The 17,646-nt window shown below is 35.6% G+C and overlaps 1 long non-coding RNA gene across 4 annotated transcripts in view; it reads left to right on the top strand.

Annotated features, from left to right (window-relative positions):
• The window catches only part of LOC115491088 (uncharacterized), a 36,356-nt gene that overhangs the window by 2,086 nt on the left and 16,624 nt on the right, over positions 1 to 17,646 (top strand). For 2 of the 4 annotated variants that reach the window (XR_012052848.1, XR_005978163.2), the window contains exon 2: positions 12,819 to 13,047. This is a non-coding gene — a long non-coding RNA (uncharacterized lncRNA). Of the gene's footprint in view, positions 1 to 5; positions 11,806 to 12,818; positions 13,048 to 17,646 lie in introns of those variants that run through there. The other 2 variants (XR_012052850.1, XR_012052849.1) reach the window with 2 other exon arrangements.

Here is a 17,646-nt window from a genome sequence, read left to right as displayed (position 1 = left end):
AAGGTTGGGGTTTACTATTTTATATATATATATACATTTATATATCTATGTGTGTATATTTTATAAACACAGAGATTTTTTAAATAAGGTTGTATTACTGAATTTTCTAGATTTTTTTAAAATTGTTTGATTTTCCTTTTAAGGTGGTGTGGTAAAAATTATAACAGACTTTACAGGTAACTGTGGCAATATTTTTTCAGAGAATTCATTTTAGCAAAGGGCACTATTATGCTTTGCATAGTACCTCTTGAAAGAGCTGACAAGATAAAATTTTATGTAAAAAACTGAAGTTTTTCAACTGTTCCCACTTTTTTCCAATTTTTAATATTCTTTTCAAATATTGTTCAAAGATGATATTTTGTTGTTGTTAGAAAAGTAAGTAAGCACCGTGCTCTCCCCAAAGGAAATTGGGGGTAAAATGGCTTTTGAAAGGATTGCTACCTGCATTGAAGGGTGGTATAATGTGTCGTCTGATCAGACACTCTGATTATTTATTCTTCAGTAATGAGCCTTCAAAGTGATAACCTGCAAAGGGTAATTTGATCAGTCAAAATATATAGTGCTTCTAGTAAACTTGTATAGACAGTTATGCAGAAAAGCAACATATAAACTCTGGAGAATACAGTGAAATTCACAGCAGCATACATTTATTCCCACAAGATAAAAAGGGATTGCATCCCTAAACCTCACAGGGTTATCTCTAAACCTTGTTGCTCTGATGGCTGTCTTTATAATTTACTTGTTTTCAACTTATTGCTGTTGCTCAGAGGTTTCTCTCCTACCTATCAGACATCCAAGATTATTCCTAACAAGCTTATACAGGATTCCCAACAGTACTGTGCAAGTATCAATTCTTTTAAAGTATCACTTCACAGGAGGTTTGTTGGTTGGGGTTTGGATTTTTAGTGTTTATTTGGTTTTTTAAGCTGCAACAGACTTTTCAGACTTCAGCAGTGCCTTGAATTAATAACAAGTTATTATTGTTGATAGGTGACATAGAGAAAGTTGGAACATCTCAGTCTTCTGTAGGCGGTATAAATGGCTTTTGGTCTGGTGATTTTCATATCCAGAAACTCTCACTTTAAATAAGGGGTGGAGTGCTTTATGGCAGCTTTGCATTTGTTGTAACAAGAAAAAGTTCTCTCTTAAACACAGAGGATCAGCCATTTAAACACTAATGCTTTTCTTCCTTTATTCAAAGCACTTTTTCCTTGTATTTTTCAAGTGCAAAATAAAGTAAAAGAAGAACAATTATGTGTCCAGTTCCCAGGGAGTATCAGAGCTTCTTCCTTGAAGAGGTAGCTTAAACTAGACAAATAAAAAAAAAGTTTCACAATCCAATCCTGGATATAAAAATGCCAGAGGCTCTCAGAGGCTTATGTTTTTCACTTTATTCAAACCAGCAACTGGCAAACCTCTGTGAGTTTTCTACTGGCTGTAAAATTTGGTCCTGCTCTGAATTTAGTGAATGATTAGCTGACATGTCTCCAAATTACATTGATATTCCTGGCTCCTGCAGCCTTCTTCTTGTCCTTCCCTGGGACAAACTCAGCATCTCTCCCCCTTTTCTGTCCTTTCACCCCTGTTCCCTCCCACCCAACCTTTTACAGACCTTCTGTGTCACACTGTCCATTCCTGCAAGCATCATCTCTTCACACCCTCATTAGCTTTCTTCCTCCTTTCAAAATTAAGGCCAGAAAGATCTTCCCTCTGCTGTCCATGGACACTTGCTTTAAGAACGCCAAAGTTGTAGCCAGGAGAATTGTGAGAATGGTGCTTTTTATGGGCCTCATACAAAAAAAATGTTTTTCAAGGGTTTCAGGATTTCAGCACAAATGTTCAGAAATTAACCAGGAAGTTGGATGTCAGGGGCACATTTTGCCCTTCCTACTTTTTATATAAAAAATTTTGCTCCAGTAGGGTGTTTTTCATAACCAAATAAATTAAAAATTTATGACACAATGGGAGGTTTTATTTTATCCTTGTTGTTTGCTGTGTAACTCAGATGAGCTTCCCTCAGCAACATTTCTGATACCTTTTCTCCTCTGTCACTGCTGAAAAAAATACATGACTGTTGATAGGTATCAGTCAAAAAGATTACTTTCTCCATCCTAAAATTGTAACAATTGGAAACTGTGTATTTGTACACCTAGATGTGAAATCCAAATGTTAAATTAATGTATTAACAATGTTTATAGTTTTTATTACCCTGTAATTATATCTCCTGATGTTTTTCTTTTCATCCCTGCTGATAAAAGGCAGTTTCCTGAACCTGTTGTGAATGTCTGCACTTCTAGTATCAGTCCTAGTGACGTTTTGCCAGGTTCAGTGGAAGAAAAGGGATGGAACTGTTATACTGGAGGATCTATCAGATGATGAACTAGAGACAGCTGGAGACTTGATTTGGCCCTATAGCTATGTTTGGCACCCTTTCTGCCAAAAGTCTGTGTGGACAGGGTCATTAAATGCAGTCCTGAACAGTGGTGTTTGGGAAGTTACAGCAAGGCTAAGCTGTGTGTGTCAGGGAATTAACTGATTGCAATAACATGGGGAGAAGGGAATCGTCAGAGTCCTCTGAGCACACTGTTGACTGACTTAATGCTGTTGTTTCCTTTCTGCTAGATTCCAGGAAAAAAACCCTTTGTATGTATCTATATTTTTTCATCTTCCAATTGAAATAACTCTGCAGAAGTCAGCATATTAGCTAATTACTGAAGCTTAAGACGGAAAATTATCACTGTTTGATTGCAGCAAGGGAGTCCTTCTGGTATCTTGGAGACAGCCAAGACTGAACTTGGCTTTGTTCACACCTGTGGTGCAATTGTTATTTCATTATTAAACTACTTTCATGACATGGAAGATATTTTGTATTAGTTATTCTTTACTTGTTAATTTAAAATGCCAACATGCATTTTACTTTTATTTTATTACTGAAATTAAATATTGTTAAATATTAAAATATAGGTTATTCACTAATTACATTGGATGAGAGTCTGAGTTTTTTCTGTTGATTTTGAACAACAATGTCATGAATGTCATGAAAAGCTTCATGGAAAACAATCCCATTATCCACATAATTTCACAGAGGCAAGGAAGCATTTTGCAATTGCTACATCTATCTGCTTCAGCTGTCTGTGGGACAGAAAATGGGAGGAATTCGGCACCCGAACAAACCGATTGTAATTTTTAGGAGTACAAAGCAGTGTTTTCTGATGAAAATAAATGCAGGATACCTGGACCAATGAAATACTAGAGATGTTCCAAGCTGCAAGACTTTAAATGATTATTTGTAAACAGCACTTTGCTTCTGTATTACATCAGATGGTCTCAGAAATACTTATGGGTAAGTTTTATAACTTGTGCTATATAGTTTATAGGAGATTTGTAAAGCATTGTCCCACCATTGCCCCACTTGCCTTCAGTGAGGACAACTGCCTCCAAGTGGGTCATTTAACAGAGCTAGAAAGTAAATCTCTGAGTTCTGGTTGAAGTAGTATGACAATCCTGAAGCTGGAGGATACTTGGCTTTCTAGATTGAATATGATATTAGAAATTCAGTAGTGGGAACTATAAAAAAACTTGTAAACAGATAAAATTCCTCCTCTTCAGCTTAGTTCCCTTAAGGGTGTTTTCAACACCTTAGTTATTGGTTAAGTTTTTCTACTAGTGCTCCTGAAACTGCCTGCTCATCAGCTGATTTCCATTTTAAGGGAGCCTACGGCTGAATTTAGTGGAAGATCCTGACTTACTGGAGAATTGGAGAGGGTTTTAGCTAACAACTGGTCATCCCAAAAACTGGAATTGGTATTGTTTAACTGAAGGTGCTCCAGCTCAAGCATCTTGGTTTTGGCTTATTGTAGATGAGAGAGGTCATCTGCACTCCGCTGGTGACAGAACTGTCACCTCCAATTTTTTACAGGCAATCTGGTTTTTTTCATCATGCTTTTCGGGAATTACCTGCTCAAAATTTAGGAATGGCAGAAATAAAATGTTGAGCATTGGGCAAATCTTCTGCTGAGTAACTTGACCATGGGTGTAGAGGGGTGGTTAGGAAGGACTGGTAAGCTGGTGCATAAACTGTGTCAAGGGAGGGAGGCCGCATTTTTTCCTTGTCTTTTACCCTGTGTTCCTCAGACAGTCCATTAGAGTCTCTCTAGTCTCTATAGGACAAAATACAGAGAAATACCAAGATATGTGCGGCTATTTGTGTCCACAGATGACTCAGTCTTCACACAAAAGGTAGAGCTGCACAGATCTTAAAAGTGGAATTTCCATTGCTACCTATGGGAATTTTACCACAGGAAGAAGAACAGGTCTGGGCCTAACATGTGAGATTGGTCTGTGTTGGTGCTCTTGACGCTGAAGTTCCCAAAGTGAGATAACAATTATGACGGCCAACTGATACTTAAGAGTGTCCTGTCTGGGCTTGCCCAGATGAGTGATTCACTTGAAATGCTTTTTACTTTGAGTCAATTGCATGGCTTTTGGCACTGAAATTTTTAGCAGAGAGATACATTTACTGATTTTGAGATCTTTTGAACGTGCAAGTAATGCATCAGGTTTTGGGGCCACAAACATAACCTTGGCTTGCTGTGATGGAGCAAATTTTGCACTGTCATCTTAGAGGTGTTCTTCTTCATCCCTTGACCGTGTGTGTAATGAACTTGAAACCAAACATACTAACTTTAAATGGTGCAGCTCAGGGCTGACATTCAGGAAGGTGCTGCTGCCTTGGCATCTCTACTCTTCCTCTGCTGGTACTCCAGTCATTATTGTGGAATTTCCTCTTTCCTTGCCTCCATGTTATAGATGTGATTCTTGACCTCAGATCCATCCACACTTTTTTCATGGGAGTTATTGTGTTTGCTGCCATTGGACTACTCATGTATACTTAGGGAAATTCATGCAATAAGGTCTCTGAATCCCCAGAATCCTCTTTCAAGGATTGTGACTTAACCTTACCAATCAGAACAACTTGAGCACTGCCAAACAGTGTGGCTGATGTACCACTATTCAGATTTTCAAAGCATTGGATTTAGTTTCTTCCTGAAAATTAAATAGATAAAAGAAAATAAACAGATTAAAGAGAATAATGTGGGCAGACATCACTACACAACTGGGGTATTATGTGTTTTGCTTGATCCTTTGATCCACCTTCCAGTTGCCATGTCAAATACAATTTATGCTGAACACTAATATGAGATACCCCCTATTTATTCCTTTGTTGTTTCAAAGTTTGGAATGTATGTTCAATTAGTACCTTGGTTATCAGAACCTTAGTAGTCATAAAATAATTATTATCAGACTTAATATGTTAAGCATAAGAAATAGATGTGTTCATTAAATATTAAGTTTATATATAAAAGGGTGTATAATTCTGTCTTCTCTTTTTTCCAAAACCCAACCCCCAAATTTCATACACATTTATGTATAACAATGAATGGATGAATTAAAATTAATGAAATACATATTTATAAGCTAATTTAACATTATTTTATTGCAATCCAATTTTTTAAAATAGTGTCATCTGCATCCCAAATTCTCCATTTTAAAAATCTCATATAACATCTTGAAGTACAACCCCCTTTGAAGTGTATCAAGCAAGAAACAATCTGCTTTTCAACTCCTATATTTGGAATGTGATTCTAAATCCTAAACTTTGAATATATTTGCTCATGAATTCTACTCATGCAAAAGTCTCACTTGAAACTAGTAAATGTTTAGGTAACTAGGGATTTTCCACATGTGATCAGACTTGCAGGAGTGAAATTTTATATTGTCCCAGATAAAAAACCAAACATAACAAACCAAAACAAAATAAAACAACCGTTTTTAAAAAAGTGTTTGAGACCAATTTTCCCTATAGAGAATGACTGATTAAAATCACTTCTTTATAAATGAAGAGGTGCCTCCATAGTCATTAACTAGTTTTAAAAAAAATGTTTGGGGAGAGGCTGAAGAGAGAAAAACCACTAAATAAAATTCACTATTAATATTTATTGGGAAATTATTGGATACATGCATACAGCTTAGTTTTTGTTGCTTTAATCTTTAGAATGGAATACTCAGATTGGAAAAAAATAGAAATATTTATTTTTTACTTTCTTTGAATTGAATTTGTTTCACTGGCTTGATAAACTGAGACCATGAACAAGAAGCATTTTCTCCTGTTAGATATTAAAATACACAAGCACAGTCCTTTCATGCATTCAGATCTTAAGCCAAAATTAACTGAAGCCTACATCAAGATTCACATTTTCTTTACTGGATTTTTCTCAGATTTAGCAGTGGAGAACATTTTTAGAATTCTAGTAAATTATGCAAATAGAGCCCAAGCTGTGCTGCTGTAACTGCAGTGGTCCTTACTGTGGCCCCAAAATCTCCCCAGACAATAAGGTTTGAGATGAGTGACAGAAACATAAAGCTGAAAGTCTCTACAAGAGACTATGCTTCTGTAAATTTCTATTAAAAGCCTTCATAGCAGCTGATCACACAGTGCTTTGGAAAATTTATTTGACTGATTTCATACAAATTATTTTTGCTGCAAATGAAGTCAATCTTTTCTTTCCCTACACAGAGAGCAATTGACCACTTTATTAAACACTTCTTTACATAATCTCCCATCTCTGTACTTTTATATCCAAGTTAAACATATCCACTCATCTCACTTTTTATTCTATAGGGCTTGTTTTACCAGTCTGTTACCATTCGTATTTTTGAAGTGCAAAACAATTAATCTCTCTTTCAAAGTCAGGTCCAAGAAAGGATTCAGTGTTAAAACTGTAGTGAATATTAGAGTAACCAGCTTCCAAATCTGCTATATATCACTCCTCTGAATAACATCCCAAGATAGGTTCCTTTTTCTCATTCTTTCTATGCTGTGCTCCATCTCATTTTATATGTGCCATTTTTTTCTGAGAAAATTCTCATTATATAAATTTGTCAATTTCAACTGAATTTGACTGAAGAATACATGAGGATCCATAGTTCTTATGAATTTTGTGAAAATCTGTGTCTGGACAGGTAAGAGAGAATTCAGTTACCTTCCTAGTTACAAATACCTGACAGGCTGGGTGGTTGGCATGTATGCCCTGTCCACTCTGTCACTGAAATCCACATCCGCCTTCCTCTTCCTCCAACACGTGAGGCAAATAAAGGGAGCAGAAAGAGAGGGATTTGACAAGCATGACAGTATATTGCAAATATTTTTGGGGGGAAGCTGATGTTTAGGAAGAAATAGCTGCAGGTGTTAATTTAGAAGAGGGTAAATACAAATCAATATTTCATTAGTTCCACCACTGATAGCAATTTAGAGAAATTTTTTTGTTTGTTTTATTTTGAGTTTGAGTTTGGTCATTTGTTTGCTCTTTGTCCAAAACTTTGGCCTGCTGGCTAATTTTCAGATAGCCATACACTATAATCCTTATATGATTTCCTTCAATTATGCTCCTGGATTCCTGGTGTTTTATGCCTTCTTCCCAGGTGCAGTTTGCACTTTGAGGCATATGCTCTCAAAAAAAAAAAAAAAAAAAAAAATTGGGGGGGATTACAGGGGTAACTGAATACAGCATTTAAGTTTCAGTTGCTGTACATAATAGGACAGAAAATAAAAATGTTGCAAAAAATCATCTTCCTATACACTCACTTTTTCCCGGAGAAAGTCTGGGCATCTTTTCAGCAGACCAAGTTGACTTTGCCCATGCTTTTATGAAGCTTGTACTGAAAAATCTAATGCACAGCATTCCTTGCTTACCCCAAAAGTTGTGCTGCATGAAAACCCTTCTGCAAAATGAATATGTTAGATCCATCTGCTGAGACTTCTCTTGCCCTTAGGAGTGGAACCAACTGAGCAGAGAGAGAGAGAGTGACCATATTCTCACTACTTCATAATGATCCCCTTCAACTTCAAGACTATCTGGTGCTGGTGAAGAGTTTCACTTTGCTGTCTGCAAAGGACAGGTTGTTTGGCTAGAGGATTCCAGCCTGTAAATCTCAATATTTCCAAAAAGGATGGGATAATTCAAGTATTAACAGCAAAATACACTATTAAGTCAACAGTTGCAAGAATATCACCATTTAGTTGATTAGCCTTAACATAAATTGACTGCTGGTTCATGTTATTTATATTCTTCTTTATTTTTCACTCTTACCAGTCTGATGCTAGACTCGTAATTCAGACAAACCAAAATCAATAAATGACAAAAATTCACTAATTCCAGCTGTAAATATTAAGGTGTGGGAATGTTGTATACAGCTGCAATATTTGCATTTACAGTGCTTATGCAATATGCCGGAGTAGACAAAAGGTGTACAGGCGTTCTATTAATGGCTTAATTTTGGAATTTTAAGAGAACATTTATTTGAGTTTTGTTGATTTCTATTGTAGAAAATTAAAGCATTTCCTTAAATAATGGCAGGCAACATCAATTGAAGAGCAAAAGAATAACTTTTTATTTGTATGACTTGAAACAGTCCACTTTATTTTTTATTTTTTGCTCAGTGTGGTGCAAAAATAGCTGCACTTTTTACGTACTTTTTAATGTCAAAGATACATTTGAAGCATGTTACATTGTTAAAGGTGAAGCTCCTGCTGTTTTTAAGGAGCAGGCATTAGTCTAAAAAAATAATTTTGAAACCAGGCATCATTGCACAACCTGTCTACCTTGAGAACAAATTTGGGAGGATGTGAACAGCCAAAGATATCTTGAAAACTATCCACTGAAAACTAGGTCTTCTAATGTGCAGTGTCACAGTAATTTACAGGGTTTTTACCTTATTTGTTACTTATGATGGATAGAAGAACAGCAAAAATATGTGATCATCCATGTAATCAAAAATCAAAACAGATGGTAAAATTTTGTAAGCAGTGGGTATGCTGACCCTTGCTCCCAGGTCAAATTTCCCCTTGAAGAGGGAGTCACAAGGATGAGAATGTTACCTTTCCTTTATCTAAGCACATGCATAAGTGCATGCACATGTGTGTACATAGGTGCATGGTTATTTCTAGATACCAATTTAAATAAAAGAGCTAAAACTAGATTTATGGTAAGAGGCTTCTTTGCAAGCTATTAAATCAGCATTTTGGTGAATGAGGAAAGGAGAGGAAGCCAATATGTTTCTATGCTTCTCTGTATGTACTGAACACAGAAATATGCACATGAAAGGATATGTATTTATCTATAAGCATACATAAAATAGGAAAAAGTAAAGTCTTGACTGTAAAGCTAAAAATCTGAAAGCAGATGTGACTTTTCCTTGAAGTGAGACTTTGTGGGCTGCAAAACCACTTTTTGTGATTTTTGAGTTGTCCCATATTGTAATGTTGGAAAGATTAGATTCACTTGTGTTCTTTCCCCTTGGTTCTCCAATCTTACACAGTGCTGAGAGACACTTAGCAAAGAAAAAGGCAGCACATAAATCTTCCAAGGCATGGATAGAATCTGGAGGGGCAAAGTGAATAGAGTGATCTTCTGGGGCTGACTGTGGCTGCATGGGACCCTCCTCACTGATGTTTGGTACAGCTTATATATAGAGCTGTTTGTGTAGTTACTGCTCTGCATGTCTCAGAGCCACCATAGGCTGTTGGCTTTGGACAAGTGGTATCGTAGATTGAATTACTCTTACAGGTCTTTGGAAGCCTAGTTCTGCTCCCAGACACTTTCCTAATTTTGGCCTACATTTTATGTCCCAAAGAGCTGTAGGATGAAGACTGTGTTTTTTGCCCAATAATAGGCTGTGGTGTTTTCTCTGAAGCATCACAGATGTTCGTCTTCTGTTTCCTCCATTTATGCCAATGCTCTTACAAACTTAATGTATTTGAAGCAGCTTATTTTTCTTATCTGAAATTCAGGACACCGGCTTCTGGAAGAACTTCATTTAGATAGATTTTTTTTGTTGGGTTCTAGTTAGTTAGTTAGTTAGTTAACGATTGTTTGATTCCTTTTTCTATCTAGACCATTCAGGATCACACACAGCAATGCAGACTTGTGAATACTCTTACGGGTAGCTCAAAGGCTTGGCAAAAAATAAGCGTATTTTCTTCTTTCCTGACATACCTGGCATATTTTTTCATTTGCACTTTAGGTCTTCCTTATTTCTCCATTTTCCAATATCACAAGTACCACATTTATTATTTTACATGCTGTGTTGTAGTGGAAGAGAGTGTTTCTGTGTAGGTCTGATGAAAAATCTCTGGGTATTTTTCAGTTTTATAGATCTCCATAATGGTCTGTAAGGCTATCTAATACTGTAATGGAACTTCATACTCCTGCTTTAATTTATAACATTTTAGAACATATTCTTTCTCACCTAACAAGTGGGCACACAGTAAACAAGGTAATAATTTTATTTGTAAAAAATCAAAAGTGGTATAATTAGAGTGCATGGGTCTACCATCCTTTTACACTAAAAACAGGTTGCTTGGATGAGTAAGAATGACTCACAAGAGTATACTGATACTTAAAAAGCCTGACATTACATTTAATGTAATTTATAACAGACATTATTAACAGACATTTCAGAAATAATTCAAGTTGCTATGGGATCCTTTATAAAAGCAGTCATGGTATGTAATGTCTGGGACTGTGTTGGACTGGGTTACATAAGTTGCTTAAGTATTTTTCTTCCCTCTTGTTTATAAATTATTAGTGAGGTGAGATACAAAAATCTCCACGAAATCTCTGGCCTTTCTTGGGGAGCTTGTTCATACTTTCTCAGTACTCTGTGTGTGCAAATATACTGTGATCAATCCACATAATCATGTTTAAATTTCCCACTCTGGCATCACCAGCTGCTTTCAGTTTTTCAGTGAAGTTCTGTGGAGGCTTGAAATAGGTATTCTTTAGAAAATAACTTTTATCATGTGTGGTTGTTATCTCACACGGCTTTTAAAAATTCTTTTACAAATGGATAATTTTCCCTTTCCCAATTATTAATTTTTTTATTAGGCATTGAAAAAATGTTTCTATTAGGGACGTGGGTATATTGACTATTGTATTCATTATATATTTTGGGACAAAACAAAACCAACATGAAGCAAATTTTTAAAAATGAGATGGAAAAAATTGTGAACTACATATTTATATGTCTGCTTGGGGAAATAAAAAAAAAAGATTGGTTTTATTTAGTCAGTCTTAAAACCATAAATCAGGAAGAACATTACAGAAAAGCTGAGTTTTGACATGCTTAGTCTGAGCACCAGGAATCACACTTTTGTTTTAGGCAATGTAAAGAAAATAACTCTTTAATTTCTGAAGAAAAACACTTTGATGATTGTACTTTATCTCTGAGTTGCCAACTAACATGCTGCCAGCCATATCAATTGAGAGACTGCAAAACAATCAATAACATGACATGAAAGCAGGTTATATAAGTAGGAGTGCATAACTTTGAAACAATGTTTATTAGTAAGCAGTAAGAGAAGCACAGGAAAATATAAATTCTGTTTGAATTCAGAGGGGTTTATTTCTGATGTTAGTCAATACATAATAAGCGTAGGCCCTTTGTAGCAAGACGCTTTGATGCTGCACAGGTTTTGAGACTGTTTCTACAAATTAGAATTAAAAATCAGAAAAGCAAACTTCCTTACAATTAGGTAAAATATATTGTATATACTTGTCCTAAAAGAGTAACAAGTGTATTAGAATTCCATAACTATCATGCTATAATCAAAATAAATAAATTTGTTATATTATTACAGATTTTTTGCTCTGGTTTCTGGAAAGAGAAATTTATAGTATTCATTTACCCCGGCATGCATCCAGAGAAGTGATTTTCAACAAGACAAAGAATTCTGTCTTCTCCCTCGTGAGTGAATATGCTTTGCCCTCCCTAGGAAAAGAAAAAATTACATGTACACTGAAATTACGCACATAAGACCTTTTCAGGACCAAGACAACCATCTTTGCAGTTTTTCTGCAAACTTCAAAACCTGAAGAAAACAAATCCTTTGCAGAGTTATTAATGTTAAGCACAACTCAAAAGAAAATAAAGATATGGAGGACTGATTAAAAAAAAAACAAAACTGAATCAGCTAAAAAGAGCTTTTCAGTTTTATCAAGCATGGTTCTACCAAACTATGCATTCTGGACAATTAAAAAGTAGATAGCCCTGCTGTACAGTGGTGGTGATTGAGAGCAAGGATATTTTTGTTTGTATATTACCCATTTTATTCAATTGATCAAAGACATAAATATATTTACATTATCTATATTTTATACTTAATTTTTATATTTAATTTTCATAAATCACAATAGCACTGGGGTTAAGACATCAAACACATGTGAGCTGATTTAGGAATCTTGATTTTGGTTCTAGGGAGATAATTTATGCTGTCATACCTCAGTCCAGTAATACATTTAAGCACACCTTTGCTCTAAGCAGAGCTGCCTGGAGCACTTGCCCATTTGTTTGAGTCTGCAGCTTTTATTGCTCTTTGTTTTAAACAGTTTGCAGCTGCTCATCTCAAAGCATTGTGCTCTAATATGAACAAGAGGCTCTTCCAGGCTCTCTTAACCTCTTCTTGGATGCACACTGCCAACAAGAATAAAATTTTCACTGAAGATGATTGGAGAAAAACTTAACAATCACTGTAGGTTTTAAAATACTCAACAGTCACTTGGTTCACATGCAACAACATAGCTACTGGTAAAAATCCAATAAAAAGCTACTCAATAGAAATGCATAAAATTAAATCCAAAGACACCAACTAACTGTCTAATTCCCAAGGCACTCGCAACAAGTTTTTAAAAACTGCTGGTTAAAAATATAAAATGATGGATTTATGTCTTTTCTCCATTTTTCTCTCTCCCTGGTCACAGCCAACTGATGGCCACACAAGACATCCTGTGAGCTTGTCCTGACCAATTTCTCAGCTGAAGGTGGGGTGAAGTGGTGGAGATTCTCCCACATGCTTGGCAGCCAGCTTGGAGATTGCTGTTTGCAAGAGAAGGGAAAGTACCAGCTTTTGCAGATCTGTACTTGCAGGAGAAGACCTAGACCTGTGAGACAGCACCCTACCATCCGGCTCCTGGCTGGCACCCAGACACTGTGAGTAATCCTCCAGTGGGGAAGGCATTCCAGCTGAAGGGAGCCATCTCTCATTCCTCAAGCCCCCAGCAAAAACACCAAATGACCCTCTGTTTCTGTAGGCAGAATTAGGCACTCACCAGGTACATGGCACTCTCAAGATCTGTCCTTCAGAGGATTTTGTGGAGCACCAGTATCACATCTGCTTAGGTAGAGTGGGAGAACTTCCTCTCATGTGAAGGAGCTAGGATTGCAGATTTCCCGGCTACTCTCAGCTTTTTGGACCCTTAGGTGATTTCCAACCCGACCCGGATGTAAAAGGCATGTACTCATTCCTCCTTGGCACCAGGGTGACAGCACAGAAGTGTAGACAGCTATGTAGTACACAGAAGTATAGACAGTCCAAGAAGCTGGGAAACCCAGGTTTCTGGTGCTCACCAGCAATGTCACCTTGGTGTTTTGTGGGCTAGGATCAGGGCAGGCTCAGCGGTGGCCATGGTGTCCCCACACCACACATAGCCAAGCCCAGCACCCATAAGGGACATGGGGCAAACCTAAGGGCTCTGGGCTCCAAAGGTGAGCAAGCAGTTTGGCCGTGCCAGCGCTCATCCTTATGCCTGCAGCAAAACTCTTTTCCGACATATCCTTAATTCCACTGACAGTCCTCTGAATCACCATGTCTTTTTTCTGCTTCCCCCTCACTTGTACTCACATCTACCTTGCTTATGTATTTTAAAAGATGGAAAACATCTGCCTACAGATGTTCTGGGACACTCCTGCCTTTGCCATCTTCATTGGGCAAGGCACACAGTGCAGCAGGAATAAAAATATTATTTTTTTCCCTGATCTTTATGCTAAAAATGTCATACCAAAAAGCAGAAATAATTTCAAAATACCAGGAAAGCAATTAAAAGAAAAAAAAACAAACTTGACACTTAATAAATAATTTAACACCTCACCCTACCACAACTTGCAGTGTGTTTCAGTCACATTATAGATGTACACTCATCAGTTTTTGTGGTGCTTTGCATACATTTCATTAGTATGAACAGAGTAATATTAAAACACACACATAGACACAATTTTCTGGTTTTTCAGTTCATTATGAAATACTTACCTCTGGGCAGATGACTAATATGCTATTAAATTTCTCTATCCTTAAGTTGTGTCATAGCCAAAAAAAGGGTGCAGTCACTCATAATCTTTATTAAATGAGCTGAATACACCCACTCAGGGAAAATGCTGTTGTATGACTTTAATGTGTCCTGCAGCAGCATTAACATGCTTTTAGGTCATTCAGCTCCATGTTGTGGAGCTACAATAATAAATCCATGGTGAAAACTGGGGGAAATTCCCTGCCTGTTCTGAGTAGTTTGGGAGGCATTACCCAGAAGATTTAAATTCCTGCTTAGCAGAAGGAAAACTTTGCCCCATGTTGTATTGTGAAACTATGGAGTTTATGTATCTGGGGATACAGTGAACTATTTGAGTGGGGCAATATAATTCTGAAGAAAGTTTTAGTTTCACCTGTTTTGTGAAACAGGTTCATTTAAAATTGTAATCTTCTTATAGATTAATATTTAGCAGAATAGACATTAAACTTGAATTGTTTCTTATTGATTTTATTATTGATTCTGTCTAGAATCAATAGAACCTAGACATGAATTCCTGTTTTTTACTTTTAAACTGAGGGAGGAAAACATGCAACCACTATAAATCATAAATAGGAAATCCAAAAGGCTTATATAACATAAAAATATGTAACAAAACCTTTTGTGAATATAATTTAGGCCAGAACTTACCTATTTTCAAGGTTGACTAGAAAACACTTTACCAGCCATTAAAGTGTCTCTATAAATATTAGCTGGATTAAGCTATTAACTTCAACTGGAAAGGAGTTTTCTCTGGTAACTTGTGATGAAGAAATTTCCTTGTCACTATACCTTCTTTAGAAGTTATCCTTAGTCTACCCTTCTTAGAGCTAGTCCTATTGAATGTTGCATGAATTATTCAAAGGCATTTGAAGAACAATGCAAATCTATTTGCTCATACAGGAGATTTGGGATATGTTCTGGTAGTAGCTGGCAGTGACTATACTGGAAATTAATTCACCTTATGAACAAACCTGATTCAGTGTCTTGTTATGAATAAAGAATAATCTGTTTGCTCATATTTATGGATATATTTTTGCTTGACTAAGAAAATAATTTTTAAGTTAAAAAAAGGTATTCAGAAAGCTATTTTTAATCTGTCATTTTTTTCTTTCCAAGCTTGCATTTTTTGAAATTAATTTAGAGTATTTTACACTTTTTTTTGTAATTAAGAGGTTCATTGTTCTCTGATTGGGTCATATTCTAGAGATAATGTTGTAAATTCTAGGACTTCTATTAAATTCTATTTATTCTAGTAACTCCAGTAATATAACATGTCAACTCTAGTGATTCTAAGGAATATCTATTGCAGCAAAAGAACAATATGAAAGCTAAATTTTAACTCTTTTTAAGAAAGAAAAAGCAAAATTATTGTAATAACTTCATCAATAAGAACTCTTTCCTTTACCCCTACTTATTGGTACATTGGATTACAGTAAAAGTACTTGAATTGATGAAATAAAAGAACATGAATAGCATCAACAAAGGAACAAGTATCAGGATGATAATGAATCAAGGGTCTTGTTAAAAATTGCTCTTCAAGATGCGCATTTATGGTGAATGTCTTGATGACTTTTATCCTTAGCCTTATGGTGATATGTAATAAATCCTTTATTTTCTGTGCAGCAACATTTTTCGTCTCATTTCTTGGACATAATTTGTCTAAGGTTGATCTTTAAAGAACTTTTAAAGTGTCTAAATGTTTAATGAGGAAGATAAAGAAATATGACTGTGACTAGAATTCTACTGAGAAAAATATTAGACTGCCAAAACTATTTTACTAATGAAAAGCAAAACCATCATCTTTGTCTCATTATGCTTGTCACAACAGTAAAAGTTCATACCACATAACTATTTTAGTTTATTCTTCTGTTTTTCTAGAAATTGCAACTTCATTCAAAACAGATGCAATCAAAAACAAAACAAAACAAAACAAAATCAAAACAAAACAAAAAAAAACGCCCCCAAAAATCACCTCAAACACTATGTGAATCAAAACAAAGTGAATATTTCAAACCCTTTTTTGTGAAAATCACTTGGTCTTAAGGTTGTTAGTAAATGTAAGTAATTAAAAATTAGAGTCCTATGAGTAAGTGTTATTTCATAATGCCAGGCTAAAGACAAAGACAAGAGAGCAATTGTACAGTTGTAGAGTTCTCCTTAAAGTAGCAAACCAGCAACTCATAAACACATTAGGAAAAATATGAATAATTTAGATGTCAAGCTGACACATACTGGACTAGCTTTCCTACCTCTTAAAATTCAGAAGTCTGTACAGGTCTTATAGTATGATTCAGATCTCATAATTGAATGAAACAAACTTAATCAGAGGCATTCATTAAATAACAATTCTGTTAAAGAGATAATTAAAAATGACAAATTTAAGACCTACTTTCTTTTTCTCTATCATTCTATGAAAAGTTCTACAAAGGCGTAGTTTGCTAATTGAATCTTGTGATCCAAATCAATGTTTCAGGCACATAATTGCTTGGTGTTTTGCTCTTCTTGAAGAAATCATTGAAATTTCCATGAGAATTGAGGATGTACCTCCTTTTTATTACTTTTTCAAACTATCTTCTCATTTAAGAGGTTGATAATGTCTTTTTCTGTACTGTCTTAAAAAGGAATGGACTAAAAGCAGGAAAGAGAATTTGGAGTATATAGAGATTGGGTTTGCTTAAAATTGTCTATTTGAGAGATTCTTTCAGGCGTAAGCTGGTCTTTAGTTTAAGTACAACATAGTACTTAACTGCACTTTCATTTTTGTCCCTGTTCATGGAAGGACAAAAACACATATTCTACGTTGAGGGTGTATTTCTGCAATTTTGCACAACTACTTAAGTTTTGGTTTCCTCCCTTTTTCCTCCTTTCTTTTATGTACCAAATAATGTCTTAATAATTAGTGAAGACTCTGTTTAGGTGTTTTCACTGCTTCTTCCTGATGTAGATAATTTCTGCAACCATGTAAAGAATGAAATATTATTTTGTCTTGCATGCTGCTGTGAATGGAAGTGACTACTGTCTATCTTTGAGAAGCTTCATCATCAAAAGATTAGATGAAAACTTGATTTGTTAAAAAATACAGAATGTATTTAACATATTTTCATAGATGGATAGAGTTTTTTCTTCAAAACTGCAAATAAGGCTGACTGCAGTGCATCATTCTTAATGATAAGGGAAATTACAGACTAGAAGTCATCCATTCTGGTGAAAAATTCCACCATCCTATTTTTATAATATTTTTAAGGGGTATACTTAAAATTTCTGGTTTATTCAAGAAGGTTTTCTAGTTTAGTCAATAACAGATCTAGATTTCTTGCTTGAAGTGCATAAGTCTCCTCTGGTCAATTCACTGCTTTTCTGTTTGTCTGTTTTACTTTGGGTATTTTTCATGTTTCTAGCACTCTTGTCATTACAGAAATCTGACAGGTCTGATGTGACATGTCTTTATGACATCACTGGGATACTA

Source organism: Taeniopygia guttata, chromosome Z (assembly GCF_048771995.1).
Source record: "Taeniopygia guttata chromosome Z, bTaeGut7.mat, whole genome shotgun sequence".
NCBI classification, from domain to species: Eukaryota; Metazoa; Chordata; class Aves; order Passeriformes; family Estrildidae; genus Taeniopygia; species Taeniopygia guttata.
The sequence above is the reverse complement of the archived record's forward strand: the minus strand, read 5'-3'. Positions and strand labels throughout refer to the sequence as shown.